The following is a 16,868-nucleotide window of genomic DNA, read 5'->3' on the forward strand; positions in this document are numbered from 1 at the left end:
ACTCCCATACACGGCTACACTCCGAACAAATACTTTCACGTAAGATATCCCACACTTTATTTTAGAATCGATGTTAACATATTTCTCTCCTTCGAAGGCAATTGTTTTGCCATTGCCAGTCTACATTTTATATCCTCTCTAACTCGGCCACCGTCTTTTTATAGACATCTGCATTTTTGTATCTTCTCCATTCGTCAAATGAATGCAGTATTGGACCTTAGTGTACCCCAGCGCATACAATCTTCAAAAAACTTACAGAAATACAGGCGGGAGACATCTTTGACAACCCCTAATAATTCTACAGAAGCACTCCTGCAGCTTTCAAGAGAAAACTGCAAAAAGTAAGCGCTATGGAAACGAATTTAATAGTTTGGTTTTCGCTGAAAGTCCGTAAAGATAACACACACACTGCCAGCACTGCCGCCAACACAAGTATGGCCGTCGTCATGTGACCGAACCCAACGGTTCCACGTGTGACCGATTCGTAGTATTAAATAATTCTCGTACGAATTCACGCGTATTCCTATTGTCTTAATGAAATGTACACCACTGGCCATTAAAATTAGTACACCACGAAGATGACGTGCTACAGGCGCGTAATTTAACCGACATGAAGAGGATGCTGTGATATGCAAATGACTGTCTTTTCAGAGCGTTCACACAAGGTTAGCGCCGGTGGCGACACCTACAACGTGCTGACATGACGAAAGTTTCCAACCGATTTCTCATACACAATCAGCAGTTGACCGGCGTTTCCTGGTGAAACGTTGTTGTTATACCTCGTGTAAGGAGGAGATATGCGTACCATCCCGTTTCCGTCTTTGATAAAGGTCAGATTGTAGCTTATTGCGATTGCGATTTATCATATCGCGACACGGCTATGAATTACTTACTCCCTTCTTTGTACATCTCCTTCAAGTTCCTCATCCTCATCGCTTTCTCTATAGAGAGATGTTTAACCTAACTTTTGTGATGTTTCGATAACTTCTTCTTCAATTAACGCGAACTTACTTTCATTGGCTGTACACAGGTGAATACTGCCTACAGCTTCGATTACCCCTGGAGGAAAGATAAATTCATCATAACTACTGCTTTCAGCTTCATCAGTCTCTGCCAGGAGCCCGTTTTTGCTATCTTTCTCTTTACATGGTGCTAAAAATTCAGCTGTCACCCTATATATCTCTTGGATTTCTTCGTCCTCCTCTAACAATTACCGCCAGAACCGTACATGTTGCTTTCCTCCTCCTGTGTATCACTACTTGTTAGTTGAACACCATCGACTTCAGCGACACTACAGTCAGTTGCTTGCGTGTTTTGGTCGCCAGTTGGACACTCAACCAGATTATCATCACTTTCGGAATCACTAGCATCATAGGGAACATCCTTTTCTACTGACAACTGATCACAATAGGAATGGGTTTCGTACTTCAGTTCGTGGATCAGGGGCAGTTCCATCTCCGAAAGTTGCCTCCTTTGGGACAGAATGCAGTAATTGTTGTTTGCATTCGTAGAATGGGATTATCTCGTCAAAATCTATTTGTGTATGCATCTTTGTGCAATACATTTTCCCTATTGAGCGTAGCTCCCCTTCCCAGTCACTACGTCTCGTATTCTGCTCAACCCTCCCATTTTTCAACTCATCATACACATAACAAAGTTCCCCAAAATACGCAACATCATCTGACTCGTCCTCTATTAGGCCATGATTGCTACGCGAAGCAGCAACATGTCCCTCCTTCAGTAATGGCAAAATACCTTGTCTTTGATCCAAGCTCTTCTCCTACGACTTTTTACATTACCCGTTCCGTTTGGCTATGTTCACCCTTAATTACTTGTTTGTCAGTAGCCTGGTTTGCCACACTATGCTTCTGTACACCGACAGTCACCATTACATTGCCACTGCTGGAAAATGTATTTACAACACGGTAACACTCGACTTGCCTACTTCGGTCTCCTTAATACTTCTGTGGTCGGTGTCGTCTTTTGTTGGGCCAGTTCCGTTCCTCCGAGCCGGGCAGACCAGAGATAAGAGCGGCCTTTGGTTTTCCTCATCGTCACTTCCATTATTGTTGAAGTTACCTCGACCACATCCTCTACCATGACCTCTACCACGTCCTTTGATCACATTTATCTGATGACCACCTCGGCCTCCTTTTTCCGATGAGTTCTAATATCTTGAAGATCGATTGTCGCGTGTTTCGCGCCATCGATCTTCTTCCTCTATTTTTTCCAAGAAATCATCAAATTTCGTGTGGTTGCTTCCTACATAACGTTTGGTTGCGTCAAGTAGTTTCTTCCGTAACTCTCATACGATTTCAAACTCCGATAGTCTGTGCTGAGATACACTAATCGTTTAAACCAATTTTAGCAATATTCCTTCATGGAATACCCGCCATTCTTGCGACGACAAATTCTCGCCACAACTTATGCTTCTTCTGTAAGGACCAAAAGTCATCCACAAACTTTTCTTTAAACTGGGAAAACGTCATGTTTGATGCACCCAAGTTTAAACCCCAGTCTTTGTACTACCTACCATAGCATAAATCGAAAAACTGATCTTTTCTCTGTATGCCATGGCTGTTGGTAACATCCATTCGCTATTCTTTATGAAATCGGCCGAATATCACGCCCCTTGTTCGCTTGAGGTTTAATTTTGTCCTCCTAGCTCAGCAGTTCAGATTTCTGCACAAACAAAGGTGTACTACTCGCTTTGCTTTGCAATCCCACTCGTAACTAGTCTGCTTTACGTTGCAAATCAATACGTAATGCTTCGACTTCGTTACGTATTTGGGTTGTCACGTCACCTACATTACTTTGAACTTTCGTAAAACTGTCTTGTACCCTCGTTACTGTATCCTTAAGCGTCACGAAATGAGCTTTTGATTCTTCAGCGATCTCGGTTTTCATTACAGGTAGTATTTCCTGCAACTTGACCTCTCCCATAGGTTTCGCAGTCTCTGCCACGGGTGTTAATTCAGTATCAAGCCTTTCGTTGATACACACTACCTCGCCTTTAACTGACGTTGTAGTACTGAGTTCATTAATTCTTTGGCTCTGCAAATTTAGTACTTTTAAATTCGCTTCAGTTTTCCACGTAACATTAATGTCTAACGTAGAAATGTTCATATCTAATTCTTTGGTCTGATCGGAAATTTTCGTCTCAAGTTTACTAGTGAGCCTAGTTTCTAAACTCCGGCTCTCAGTCGTTATGTCCAACCGGATCTCTCCCATATTGGAACTCATGTTAGAATTCATAGCCATCATGGTCTTGGACATATTGTTCCACATTGTCATTAAATCGGATATAGATGGTTGTACATCTACACCCTTTGTTCGTTTCGAATCAACATCATGCTGATCTGAAACAGTAGACTCTTTTCCTACTTTTCGCACATTTAGCTGTGTTGTTTCGCTCAATGGTTGCGTCATTTCAATTGCACTGTCACTAGCCGCCAGTAATGACACCGGTCGGCCAGATGCGTCACTGCACCCGAGCGCGCCCGCTACGTCAGCTATCAGCACCCCATTGCCAGAGTTGTCCGTTTCTGTCTTAATTTTCTCCGTTTCGGGATTGCCGTTAGACCCTGACATTTTTATCAAATAATTGTCTTGCCTCACAAGTACTCTTACGCAATGAAACAGAGACTGTCTCATTCTCAGAATCGGATTTTGTTGTGCTACCTTGCAGCTCGTTGTCCTGCACTTTTGTTACCAAGTTCTGGAAATTATGCACGTTTGCATGCAGAACTTTTCCCAGAAAAGGTTTTATAAGTCCTGTCAAGGCCGCCACATGTGACCATACCTGCCGATTCCACCTTTGTCCGATTCGTAGTACTCGTATTAAATAATTCTCGTACGAAATCGTGAGGAATCGTACTGTCTTTACGAAACGTAGTTGAAAAAGAAAACAGTTAACAACTTGCATCTTTCCCTACGCCTTTCTTTCTACTACTTTTGTTTAAATAATTACATTTTCGATGCACATAATAACGTTTGTTGATTGCTGATAAGTGAAAATCCAGCGCAAGCCGTCCCGACGAAAGCGAACACCCTCAGGAAGCGGGCAGCGACCACACATCCTCTGACACCTATAGACACTGGCACAAATAAACCGAACCGTGTCTCTGTGGCCGCGTTCCGCAGCTTTTCTCAAGCCACAATACAGCCATTAGCTCACCCCCGCTAGCTTAAACTTTACACTGTAAAATGTTACTACACTTATTGTTAATAAACTTTCTATGTTCAACAAAACCTATGACCGGTGTAACCTAATGGAAGTTACACAGCAAGGCTGTCATTGAACGTGGGCTCTACCCAAAGCACAATGTGGATGAAGGGGCTCGCTGTGCAAATTCGTTGCGGAACACAGGATTGTACAATGTCTGCCCTACCTGCTAGAAGATCCATCCACACTGCAGTAGTATACCACAGCAGACTCGAAACCTTACCTTAGTTAGGCCCACTGTAAGAAAAACTATTCCTAAAATTTTATTTTCGGTCGCCAACTCTTATGGAGCAATTTTGAAATCTTTTAACGTTTTTCCTTTATTTACTTTTTGTGCTGACACTGCCTTTGAGTGGCTGCAATTTTTTTTATTTGAATTTACTTCGCAACAACATGGAAGCAAACTCGGACTGAGCAAGTGGCTGCTATCTTTACTTTTGAAAAACTTGTTACTCTAATTCTGAATTAGCAGGCAAAGCAAATTTAAATCTGTAGCAAAATTAATGTTATTCAATGGAATGTAGTTTATTTTGTTGAACAAAGCGACCACATTTAAAGATGGCGTTATCCACCAAAGCAATTTCTTCGCTTGAAATTCCCCCTCTTTCTACTATGAAGCAGTTCATAATAATAATGAATTTGCTTATCGTACCGTTTACTCAAATATTATACAACTTCTATTTTTTCGCTTCAAAGTTAGTTCACTGTAACCCCACACACGTTCTGCGATCAAACAAACAGAACTATAGAGTTACTGCTTGCCTTGAGTTGCGTGCTGAAGGGCTCATAGTACTGTTGGTACAACAATTTCGGTCGGCTCTTCACGTCCCCAGTGATAGACTTCCTTATTGATACCCACATCACAAGCAGCAGCCATCTTTACTCGTCGGAGGGTCGGCCGAATTCCATCATAAAATTATTCGAATAATCTTGCTTTCCAATTTGATACATACTCTAGACGACTTTGGGGCATAAAAGCCGCTGCAATCCGAATATTTGGTTTCAGTTTTTCACAATGTTAGCACCAAATAAGCCTCACCTTAACGGACCTTCCGCAGCCCGATACACACGCCACTGCCTTTCTTTCCATGGACTTCTCACTTGGCGCTTCTTTCGCCAAAGTCACCTCCGCAATTGGTCACGTAAAACCCTTTGTACTTCCCCTCATCTTATTCTATACATTTATTTATTATATTAACCATGAAAATATGCCCTAAGCTGGTTACAGTCATTCGAATTAATTCATTAAATGGCAATAACATTTTCCTTATCGTTATTTATCAATTCATTTACATCAAAGAGCTTTGCATACAAACATACCACTTTTACACATTCATTTGTTGACTCCCTTTACATCTCTCTGTAAAATCTAATATCGATATTTCAGCATACCAGTACCCTAAACCAAAGTTAAAAAATATTTAAAAAAATTATGTAATTTTTAACGGCGACATCACACTCAGAAGTTATCGATAGTGGAATAATAATCACCAGGTGTTAAGCAAGAACTCTGTCCAGGCCTCCACAGACCTGATTGTCTCACCAATATGCCACAAATGCAAGGAGAGCAAGCGTCATGCTCCCCACCCAGATGATCCTTTACGGAAACCGAAAGTACACTGACCTTAGATGACTGTCGAAAAACTCGTGTCACTTTATATCTCCGCAAACTACGACCAATACTCTTATAAATGGTCCCAATGTAGGTCAAAAAGGCCATATAATTTGGTGCTACCTCGGTATTATCACCAATCACCGGGAGCGCACATGGCCAAGAGCGCTATGCAGGTCTGATCTGTCTTTCACTGTAACCAACCTCACGAAGAGTGATTTCGAGATTGATTAGCTCAGCTGAAAACTCTCATGTCTGAGATGGCATGGGCCTTTGAAACAAGGTGTGAAGTATCCCTTCTGGTTGAGGCGGATGGTGACAGCTGTCAGCCTACAGATACAAGACAAAGCTAGTACGCTTCCTATCATCAGCATGACCCAACGTACCGTCCACCTTCCTCTGACTAACACATCAAGAAAGGAAAGACAGCCATCCTCCTCCATAAACATCAAAGGACGAATAATCGGGTTGAGTGAATTGAAGTGCTCTAAAAAGTTGCTGAAATTTTCACTTCCATGAATTCAATCCACCCGAATATTCCGCTCTTGATGGAGATGGGAAAGGGTGGCTTTGTACCCTTCCTTGATGTGTTGGTCACAAGGAAAGTGGGTGGTGCGATGGGTCATGCTGAAGGTAGGCAGCCGACTAGCGTTGACTTGTATCTGTAGATGTAGGCGACACTTCTTACCTTGGTTCATAGGGCTCTTGTATCCCAGACGCTGAGAGTATGTCAGCTGAGTTAGCGCATCTCGAGGTCACCTTTTGTCAGAATGGTTGTAGTGTAAGACATATCAGACGTGCATTGCGTTTACGGCCAACTATGCATCAGGTGAGTTATGACACCGAGTTAGTACCCACGTCTACGGCATTTTTGCCTTACGTGGGAAACATTTCTAACAGTATTGGTCGTATTTTGCGGAGATCTGGTGTGAAGTTCGTCATTGGATCGCCAACTTAAACCAGTGTCCTTTTAGGATCTGTATAGGATGATCATGGTTTGTGTAAGGCGGTTGTCTTCCGTATTCCTTGTAGTTGAAGTCATCTTATACTGGTAAGTCGATGAGGACAATTGAGGGCCGGCTTACTGAGCATAAGTGGCACACGCTTACAACAGGAGAGCAAACCCGCCATTGGAGAACTTTGTCTTGGGAACTGTTATCCTATGAAGCATAACAGTACGAAGATTCTGGAATTCAGTTCCAGCTGTTGTATGTTCTTAAGGAAGCTGTTGAAATTGAAGTAGCAAGACACATCATTAATAGGCATGCCGATTTTTGTTTAAATTTTTCATGGGATCCGGCTCTGTCTCTTTTCATAAAACAACGTGACAGAGCTTACGCTTCTCGCCGTTGGTTTTTAATAATCACTATAGATAACTTCTGACGCCGCTAACTTTCCGTTTGTAACAGCCCTAGTGTTTACAGTGTCTCTACGCTTTTGTGTGTATGTGTGTGTGTGTTATCATTACGACGTTTCTGTGAAAATCAAGACATTACGTTAAGTTGCTTAGCGCTTACTTGCTTCACTACAACTTTATATTTCGCACTATTTGTTTCATTCGGCGAAATCTCATCTGGTGCAATATCATATTTTTATTCAGTCTTCTGTCGCTTCATTTGAAATGTGCAGGTCAGATCCGCTGTCTACGGCGTTTCCATTTTAATAGACTGCGCCATTCTCATCAGGAGCGACATATTCTACATTTTTATTCTTTTTATTTACCATTAAATCATCTTTTTTACTCTCACCATTCATAGTTGTCTCAACATGATCATACATTCATTGGTGGCTACTTCCGAACTTCCCTGAAATCTCTGGTAAGGGAATTAAGTATTTCAGATTCCTCTTTAGTTTCTCTTACCCTCAGAAATAATATCTGTATATCCTCCGGGAAATGTTTTGGCCCTTGTAAATGTATATCAATCATTGTCCTTGTATTGATATTATCGTATATGTTAAAGGTTTTTACCGTTCAGATTCTCGATAGTAATTTCAAGCCTCATATTATAGAAAGAAAGGAATATAGGGGAGTAACCACACTCAAGTTTGATCCCCTTAACTTCTTCGGTGATACTAAAGATGATATGCTAACTATCCCATTCACTCAGAGAGCGAATTACGCGTGAGGTACCTAACTGCTTTCTCTAGAGCTCTAATGATTTAACCTACATACAGACTTCTAATACTGTCGCAGGTCGCTGATTAACTGTCCTGAGGCTGTTATCAACCATAATCGAGGAACTGGTGTCACGTAATTAAGTAGTTCGTTCACTTCTTTTACAGGAATGCTACTCGTATTTGCTTTTGCGGGATGGGATAATCTACAAGGCACAAACATTATTCTCTTCGTTTTACCAATTCACAAGTTATTGTCTTATTTTCGAAATTTATCTTGCGACCTAATTAACCGATTACACGTTATGTATTCTGAAACTGTTTTAGACTCTTTATTAGTGCACAGAAATAAGATTTAAATGACCGCACGAGGCAACATGTCCGTGTCCCATGACTAACCCCTAAATTTCCCTAACATTTTTCTGAATTGTGCGTGAAAATGAAATATAATTGTCCGCATCCAACAGCACGTCATTTTATCATGACTGCACATTTGATCTGTTTAGACGGGGCCATTACTTCCCTTGAGTGCCCGAAGAGCGTTGTTTGTCTTTCCGTTTAGCTTTTGTTTTCAGTTACGCCTGTAATTATGAACTCCGAATGAAGTTGGCGTTAGCTTCTATTTAAAGCAACTTATTCCAGAATGTTAGGTGAGTTTAATGCACCTTTCCAAAAGTGTTGGTGGAAGAAAAGTGGTGGTTTAGGGCACAGCCTTCGAATGCATCAGCCAATCACATTGAGAGACCGAATTTTTTCGCCATATTTACCGCAAAAGGTCACTTTCTACTATTGGTACATCACACCACTAATTATGTCTTATGCATAAAGCTGCAGCCTCCATTGCTCCCAGGAAAGACTCTTGGAGGCAAGTATGTTGTCAGTATGATATCACAAGGTGTGGGATGTTTCTAGTCTTGGATTTCCCATTTGACCTCGGGCAGTCGGTCCGAATGCTCTTCTTGCACGGTAACGCAAGCCCCCACACTGCCAATCGGACTAAGCCTGATCTTCAACAATTCGGTTGAGAAACACTACAACATGCTCCGTTCAGCCAGAACCTTTCTCTGCGTGGTTCTCACTTCTTTGATAACCTGAAAAAAGACATGTGTGGACGTCTGTTGCTGCCGGTCAAGGAAGTACAGTTGACAATGCGCTTGTGAATCCGTCAGCGGCGGACCACATTTTACGAAACTGGAACTGTTCATCTGCTGTCACAATGGTATAAACATCGAAATATGTGTGGTGACTCCTTTTGACTGGAACCATTCCAAGGTCACGTTGTTTAAACAACATGTAAACAAGACACAGTTCATTAAGTGACGTAAAAGTACAACTGCACTAAGTATTTGCAACTCATTACAGATTATGCCAGAATATGGCAACTGGTTAATAATGCATATGTACACACACTAGTCTACTTATACATACACTTGTACAAAGTACACATGTTCTTCGTACTAAATGTAAAATGTCGAGCTGCATGGACTTTCATCTACAAAACGTGGAAACTAAAAGTCATACGTACATCATTATGGGGACAGAAACATTCAAAAACATTTTAGAAGTTGCTCATTAAGTAGTTGAGTGTTTATAGCCTTTAATTTTGGTTATCCAGGATATACTAGCAAGGAAGCACCAACATTTTCAGCATTACCTTTTTCAAATGGACCAGTATATAATGTTTAGCAGTTGCTGTCCCTTCTATTCACGAGAGAGGATTTTGTGTGATTATTGATAAGGTCTCTGCCTTCTACATTTCATCTTTGGATCTCGATACTTCTTTGTATTCTCCAGTGACAGCGAGTCTGTCAATTTACTATGTAACTTGTAACGTGTTTGGTGAGTGGAGGGCAGGATATTGCCGTCATGTAGTAAGCTGAGCAGAATGTATCTTTCATTTAAAAATTTTAACAGAAATTAACTTAACCTGTCAATATACGTGATTCCAGGCTTCTGGAGCCAGCGACAGTACAATTATGGAATAGTTCTCGGTGGTGTGCAATCAGACATAAAAAAAGACTGCTCTCAAATAGAACTCTGTATGAATAAAGTGGCCTTCTCCAATTGACACAATCCTTATAGCAACAATGCATATTTGGCAGGTAGAAATACCTCTAACACCATACAACAAGAAAGTTTTCTGTACTGCAACTATTTAAACAATTTATTATAATTTTCCAATGTACTTTAAAAGAAAAACACAATCCTTGAAACTCCCATAACCGTCAGCCGACAATAACGTAATTAAAATATTTGATGAACGACGCACTTCAAGCTGTAAATCTAGTCTGCAGTGACTCAAAAATTCACCAGCTGTCACACATCGCCACACTCGCAACAACACACAATACAAGACAAAATCAATTGATAACTAACACAAATATCCACTGATCGAAAATATGACTAACAAACATTGTTTGATTACACGTAGTAAATCTATCATGTCGCCAGAAACAAAAATTGATGGTGACGTAACATCACAGTGTAGCTTTTATCTACAGAGAACATTTAAATCTTAACCTCAGATTTGTTGGATTAGGATCGCCGTTGTCTAACTATTTGCGTATCAAGCCTGACAAGTGAAAATCTTGTCTTATTAGTCTCGGCAATTCTGCTGTTATTGTGAAACATACATCGCTCTAGTAGGAGGGGGTCCCATTAACGTTTTCAAGGTGCGTTCCGATACTTCAATTAAGTGTTCCGTCTCATACGTGAGCGATAAATGTTTCACAATAACAGCGGAAATGCAAAAATTAATAAGACAATATTTCCACTTGTCTGGTTCATTATGCAGCTAGTTAGAGAACGCCGACTGTAAGTGTGCATGGTTCCTAGGTTTGCTTGATTCATCAATTCTGGAGGTGCTACAGGAGCCCATCGACCCAAATATATTGAAAGACAGGGAAAGATATGAATAGAAGACTCGGAAACCGATACAAGCCATCCTACGAGCATGCGAAAGATTTAGGAATGCATTCCATTTGCCAGAGATTTAGGGTGAGAGAAGAAAATGTAGATCTGGATCTAGCATGCAAGGTTGCTCCAGTCATAAGATCGTAACATAGCGCATCTGTTATGTCTTCCTGTATTTCATTTGAAAAAGTTATTGCTCAAAAACTTTCCACCCAGTATAAGACAGGTTAGATGTGGAAGTAACAGTCCTAAGTTCCGTAATCGTCATATATACGTATCATATATATTATTACACAAGAATATGCAATGAGCATTGTGTTGCAAAATTTAGCTTCTGAAATGACTCTTTTTGGACATTTTTACATAATGTGCATGTCAGTTTTATAAAATGCCTTGAAAGAACAAAAAGGTGATGTACAGAAACTCTGACTTCTGTTAATTGATGTTTTCCATCCCAAATTTCCTTAAAATTCCAGTAAACAGCAGTAAATAGGGATGTTTTGTATTTGAATATTGTTGGGTCATAAGGACCTGATGTATGATATTTGATACATGGGCTACAGCTGCTTTTACTTGATAGGGACCTGCTGCAACACACGCAATACATGACGCATAGATCAGTAGGTCACGTATTTAATGACACTTTTTTTCAAATTATTGGCTCTTAGCGGTGCTAAGAAGTGAAATATTAGGAATTTTCCAATTCTTTTATTTAAAAGTTTGGTTTCAGGTCTCTGGAGGTTAACTGACTGTGGATAACAATGCAGGATATGTTTGGCAATCGTGTGACCAACAAGTTACTTCATGAATGACACAGAATTTGCCTACACATATGACTTGATATTTTTGTATGTAATGCATCAAATAATACGAGTGATTTTCACATAATGTGTGAAATAATGTTATCTACTTACGGTTTTGAGCCCATGGAAATCATGTGACTTGGAAACTGCGATTAATCTCGTCTTTCACGTTCTGAGGCTATTCTTCGAAGCCCGGAGTGGAGGAGTAAGAGAGAGCACAATGCAGTAAAAATTTCGCCAGCTATGAGTGGTTGCCAGGGAAGGGTGCCTGCTTTGGTTCCTGATTACAGTCTCGGTGGAGGATACACTTTTATCCATTTTGTGTCACAGCTAAAATAAGTTAAATTGAAAATCAGTATGGCACTTTTATTTATTTTATTTGTAGCATTCCACATTAGCGTACTACTTCATTGTGACATGGGAAAGCAAGTAAACACAGTTTGTATCTGTGCCCAGACTAAATAATACCATAATAATTGAATCTAATGCAGCCACGCTGTTTTTATAGATACTTTATGTTTTACTAAAATCGACTTTCGTGTTATGACTATCTTGGTGATATGAATTTCATTTCAATTAGTACAGTATATATTTTCATAGCATTTTCCGTTATTTTATTGCACACACCATTGAACATCACAGAGAAGTTAAATCTACAACAATCTGGGAGAACTTAGTAATTTAACGATTCCACACCTGTATACATCTAGAGGATGTGAGTTAAAGATGTTAAACACAAAATATAAAGACAGGGATACTGATTTTTAAGGACAGGAAGAATCTGAACCTGATGTGGCTATTCGAACAGTAGACGACGTTCATCTCCAGAGCAACAGCAACACTGTAGTCAAAGTGAGTACGATCTACTTACAATCAATCCGTAGAAATCCAGTGTCATAGAAGATATTGATGACAGCCTATTAGAAAACACAAAAGAAGGCTGTGGGAATCGTGTCTTTAATTCCTGTAGCACACTAGTGAGACACTATAAGCGCATTACAAGTAAATCAAATTACCGATAAATTGTAAATTGTGCAGCTAGTGAAAGGCAGCTAAAGATCGTTTTAAAGAAAACAGACTGTCCCAATTAGAAGCTCTGAAAGAGCACGTGGTATCACAATGTGATAGAGAGAGGTCGTGTGGATCTACAGTTCACTGTTGGCATCTGCAGATGTGGGCACTAGAAGCGTATAAAATGTATGACTTGGATAATTTCAAAGCTTCGAATGCTTTTATCGACAGTCTTAAAGCTGAGTATCGCATTTCATCTAGGCATTTTACAAAATTTGTCACACAGAAAGACAAAGACATTAATAGTATACGTCAGATGGCACAACAGTTTGTGGATGAAGTGAACGTGTTTATGGGAGAGCAGAGTGTGGAGAGAGAAAATGTTTGGAACAATGACCAGAGCCAATTCCAGTACGTAACGTCTTCACCATCAACACTGTCATGCTCTACCCACAGATACACAATTGATATGGTATTATCAATGAGAGACTGATTAGTAAACAAGTTTTACATCTGGTTTCAAGAGACAAAATACACTATTGTCCCATATATTCAAAGGAACTTGAAACAACCTGCCCACGAAACATTCATGCGGAAGCAAGCAAAAGTAGAACAAGGACCAAGGATCAACATGAAACGATATCTAACTTTAGACCTTGGCGAACTCCCAGCAAGTGGAAAGAACGTGTTGCTGCATAATTGATGGGGAGGGTAGACGCATCGTACTCGTCGAGGTGCAAGTTTTCCAAGCAAAGATCTTATGCTGAAGATATTCCACTGTAATCCACAAAACACCACCATCTCTTGGTGGTTACATCTTTCCCCAATATAAGCTCTACATCAGAAGGATTGCTGATTATGTAAGACTACAATGTTTCAAAACACAAGCGAAGATTCACATACGTTTGTCAATATACCTTCGCTCTATTATGTACAAACAACTTGCACTATAATTGGTGAAAGGCCTGTTTGACTCTGACATACCCACATCATCATTTAAAAATGTAATTAAGTAATTAATTTCACTTTTGTTGTTGGACTGATTGAATACGTATGTGATATTGAATATAGTAACGTGGATTTAGTCAGGTGTTGACTTTGTTCTAGTCTGCATTGTTTTAACCACTCCAGCATCTGCAGAATGAGGATTAGTATAAGCACTATCAGGTGTGTAGGATATGTGTGTTTTGAGATATATGATTACTTTAGGCAGACTATTTTTGCACTGTTGACTCAAAATTCATGTACACTGTCGTCATTGAATTACGTGTTAACATTCTTCCAGTTGCCTATTTACCTTTCACTTAAATCTTGCTACTTTATTTCTCTCTACTAAAATACTACTCTTTGTAGAATGCAGCGTTTTGCATGGAAATTACACAGACCACTGGTTTTTCCGTGATCGGGTGTGGCCGTGCGATTCTAGGCGCTTCAGTCTGGAACCGCGAGACCGCTACGGTCGCGGGTTCGAATCCTGCCTCGGGCGTGGATGTGTGTGATGTCCTTAGGTTAGTTAGGTTTAAGTAGTTCTAGGTTCTAGGGGACTGATGACCAGAGATGTTAAGTCCCATAAGGCTCAGAGGCATTTGAACCATTTGTTATTTTTACATGATTTTGTGCGGTTCCGAAAATTCGTTGTTAAAGCTGTCCCTTGTTAGTAAAAAGTAGAAAAGTAGCACGTCACTTTGTTCACTAATCAGGCGAAGATGAAGCAGTTAAAGCTCATCAACAAAATGGATACTATACTGGTAACAGGGATGCAGTCAAAGAAAGTCTACATTCGTGACTTCCTGTTCATGTTCTGCAGGGGCTGCAGGAGTAGTACTGCGTGTGCTCTGTGGGAAAGGGAGAGACTGACATTTGCTGTACCAACAGTAAATAACAAGACCTCTGCAGAAGTTTTCACAGAGTTCATCTTTGTTGACACATCTGTCCACTTATTTGTTACAGAGTACGAGGTACTTCCAGAAGAGAAGTGCCAGTGTGGTGCGACAGACTGTTCAGAGAACTCGAGATCATACCGGAATTTTCAGCTTGAGGAAGAGCCCGAAGTGGCTGACTCGGCGGCGACGGAACAGATTTCAAGCGGCTGTCTTCACAGATTATCATTTACACACATCAGAATTATAACACAAGCTCGAATAAGGACGTGGTGGGAAATGAAAGGCGTCTTTTTTTTTTTTAAGGGAACCATGCTGATTTGCGCCTAAAGCCATAAACTAAATCTTCACGATGTTTAAAGAGGAGTAATAGAATGAGATTTGGTATCTCTCCATTCGAAGTGAGAAAGGCTTTACCGTTCTTTATGACGATTTGTTTTCAGTACCACTTAACAGAATGTCGTCTCTCATGATTAGTTCCAGTTAACAGTCAAAATATCATCAAACTGTTTTGTTTACTTTATTGTCAATGTTGTTAATTTCATCTTCTTCGTGAAGTCACTCAAAAAAATAGCCTTACTAATGGAGAAAATCTCTCCAAAAGTCTTTCTGAGACCACTGATGAAAAGATAATAAGTATATAAGTATTCGAAAGAAGCAGTAGGAACTTAAATGGTAGCAGGATACGTGAACCCATAAACTGATATCGTAGTTTGCTGTTTGCAGCATCTCTGCACTGTGAAGCTATGTGAATTCTTCTTTATACTTCTTCGCTAGTTATAGGAAGAGCGAAGGGATAATTGTCTTGTTACAACACCTTTGGGGAAATGCAGTGCAACTGAAATTGATCATTATCTTAGCTCTGTATGGCTCACAACATCTCTGTGCACGAGGTTCAAATCTGTGTTACTTATAATCCGTCTTGTTGCAAAAATGTTAATTCACGTGGCCGGCTTCGGTGCCTCTAGAACCATCTTCAGATGTGCAAATTTCGGTTACAGGACGCACCATGTGAAGGTGCTGTGTATAGACGAGTTTCTCCTCTAACCGAAATTTGCAGATCTGAAGATGACCGAAATCAGTCATGTGAATAAATATTTTTGCAATCAAGACTAATTATAAGTAACTTTGTATAACCAGTGATTGCGGTATCCCACCAGACATTATGTCTTTTATTGCAAAATGAGAGGTTAAATGCATTAAAAAAGTTGTTTCACTTCATTGTTCTAAGGACAATGTGACATAATTTTTTCACATGATAGAATGTACTACTTCTATAACTAATATGCCATTTACACTAAAACCCAAAACAATTAAACATTTCTCATGTTAAATACGTCTGTGTACCTATGTGGAGGTGTTAGTGAGAAGTGAAGAATCGTCTTTTTCTCTGTAAGTCGTTCCTTGTATGACTTTCCCTCTACCAGAAGAGCCAAGGACAAGGTTGTAATTCGAAACAATTTACACACTTTCGCTTCTAGCTATCTGAGTATTTGGTCTTTAAAATATTTTCTTATTACTTATCCACATTTTTGTGCTCCAGTCTCTTCCTGCATTACAAAATTTTCTCCGCCACATTCAAGGATTTCCCATTTTCCAAGTCACAACATTGTCCTCTGTTAAATTATTTCTTATTAAGGCGAACGACCGACGCAGCATTCCGTAACCGTCAATACTTTATATAGGATGTCTTTCCTAAGAGTCTTTATGTGCCCATTCTCTAGAGTTATAGCAAATATTTGCCATTTTCGTTTTAATTGTGCAGCTAGACTCAATCCTAACAAATAATGCTCGTCTGGTGTTTCATATGACGGCTAGTGTCTACAGAAGGCGTCGGCTTGTTACCCGTTACATACAACATGATTTTTTAAGGAGGAGAATTTTACATGCCCATGTGATATAGTGCTCCCAAAATTAATCTAGTGCAATATGTAAGTATAACTTGGCATAATAGACTGTAACTAAAGAATTAACCATATATTTCAAATAGATTTAATGTATTATATGGGACTTGAACGTGTAGATCTCGAAAAAATTACAAATACTGCAAAAACACAGCCTTACGTCCAAGAACAATAAAAAAATTAGAAGATTGTGGAAACTACTTCGGTAGTCTCTAGAGTACACTCCCTCGTGTAATTCTAAGATTGGTAACTAGACTGTAGTATCTAGGTACTTAGGTTCCTAAGTATACAAACCTCTAGGCACAAGTGTTTCCTCTTCAAAATGGAAAGCTAATTAGACTGCACGATGAACGGTATAAACGATCACTAACATTTGTTCACCTCCTTTCATCAGGATTCGAGCCG

This window comes from Schistocerca piceifrons, chromosome 2 (assembly GCF_021461385.2).
Source record: "Schistocerca piceifrons isolate TAMUIC-IGC-003096 chromosome 2, iqSchPice1.1, whole genome shotgun sequence".
Lineage (NCBI taxonomy): Eukaryota > Metazoa > Arthropoda > Insecta > Orthoptera > Acrididae > Schistocerca > Schistocerca piceifrons.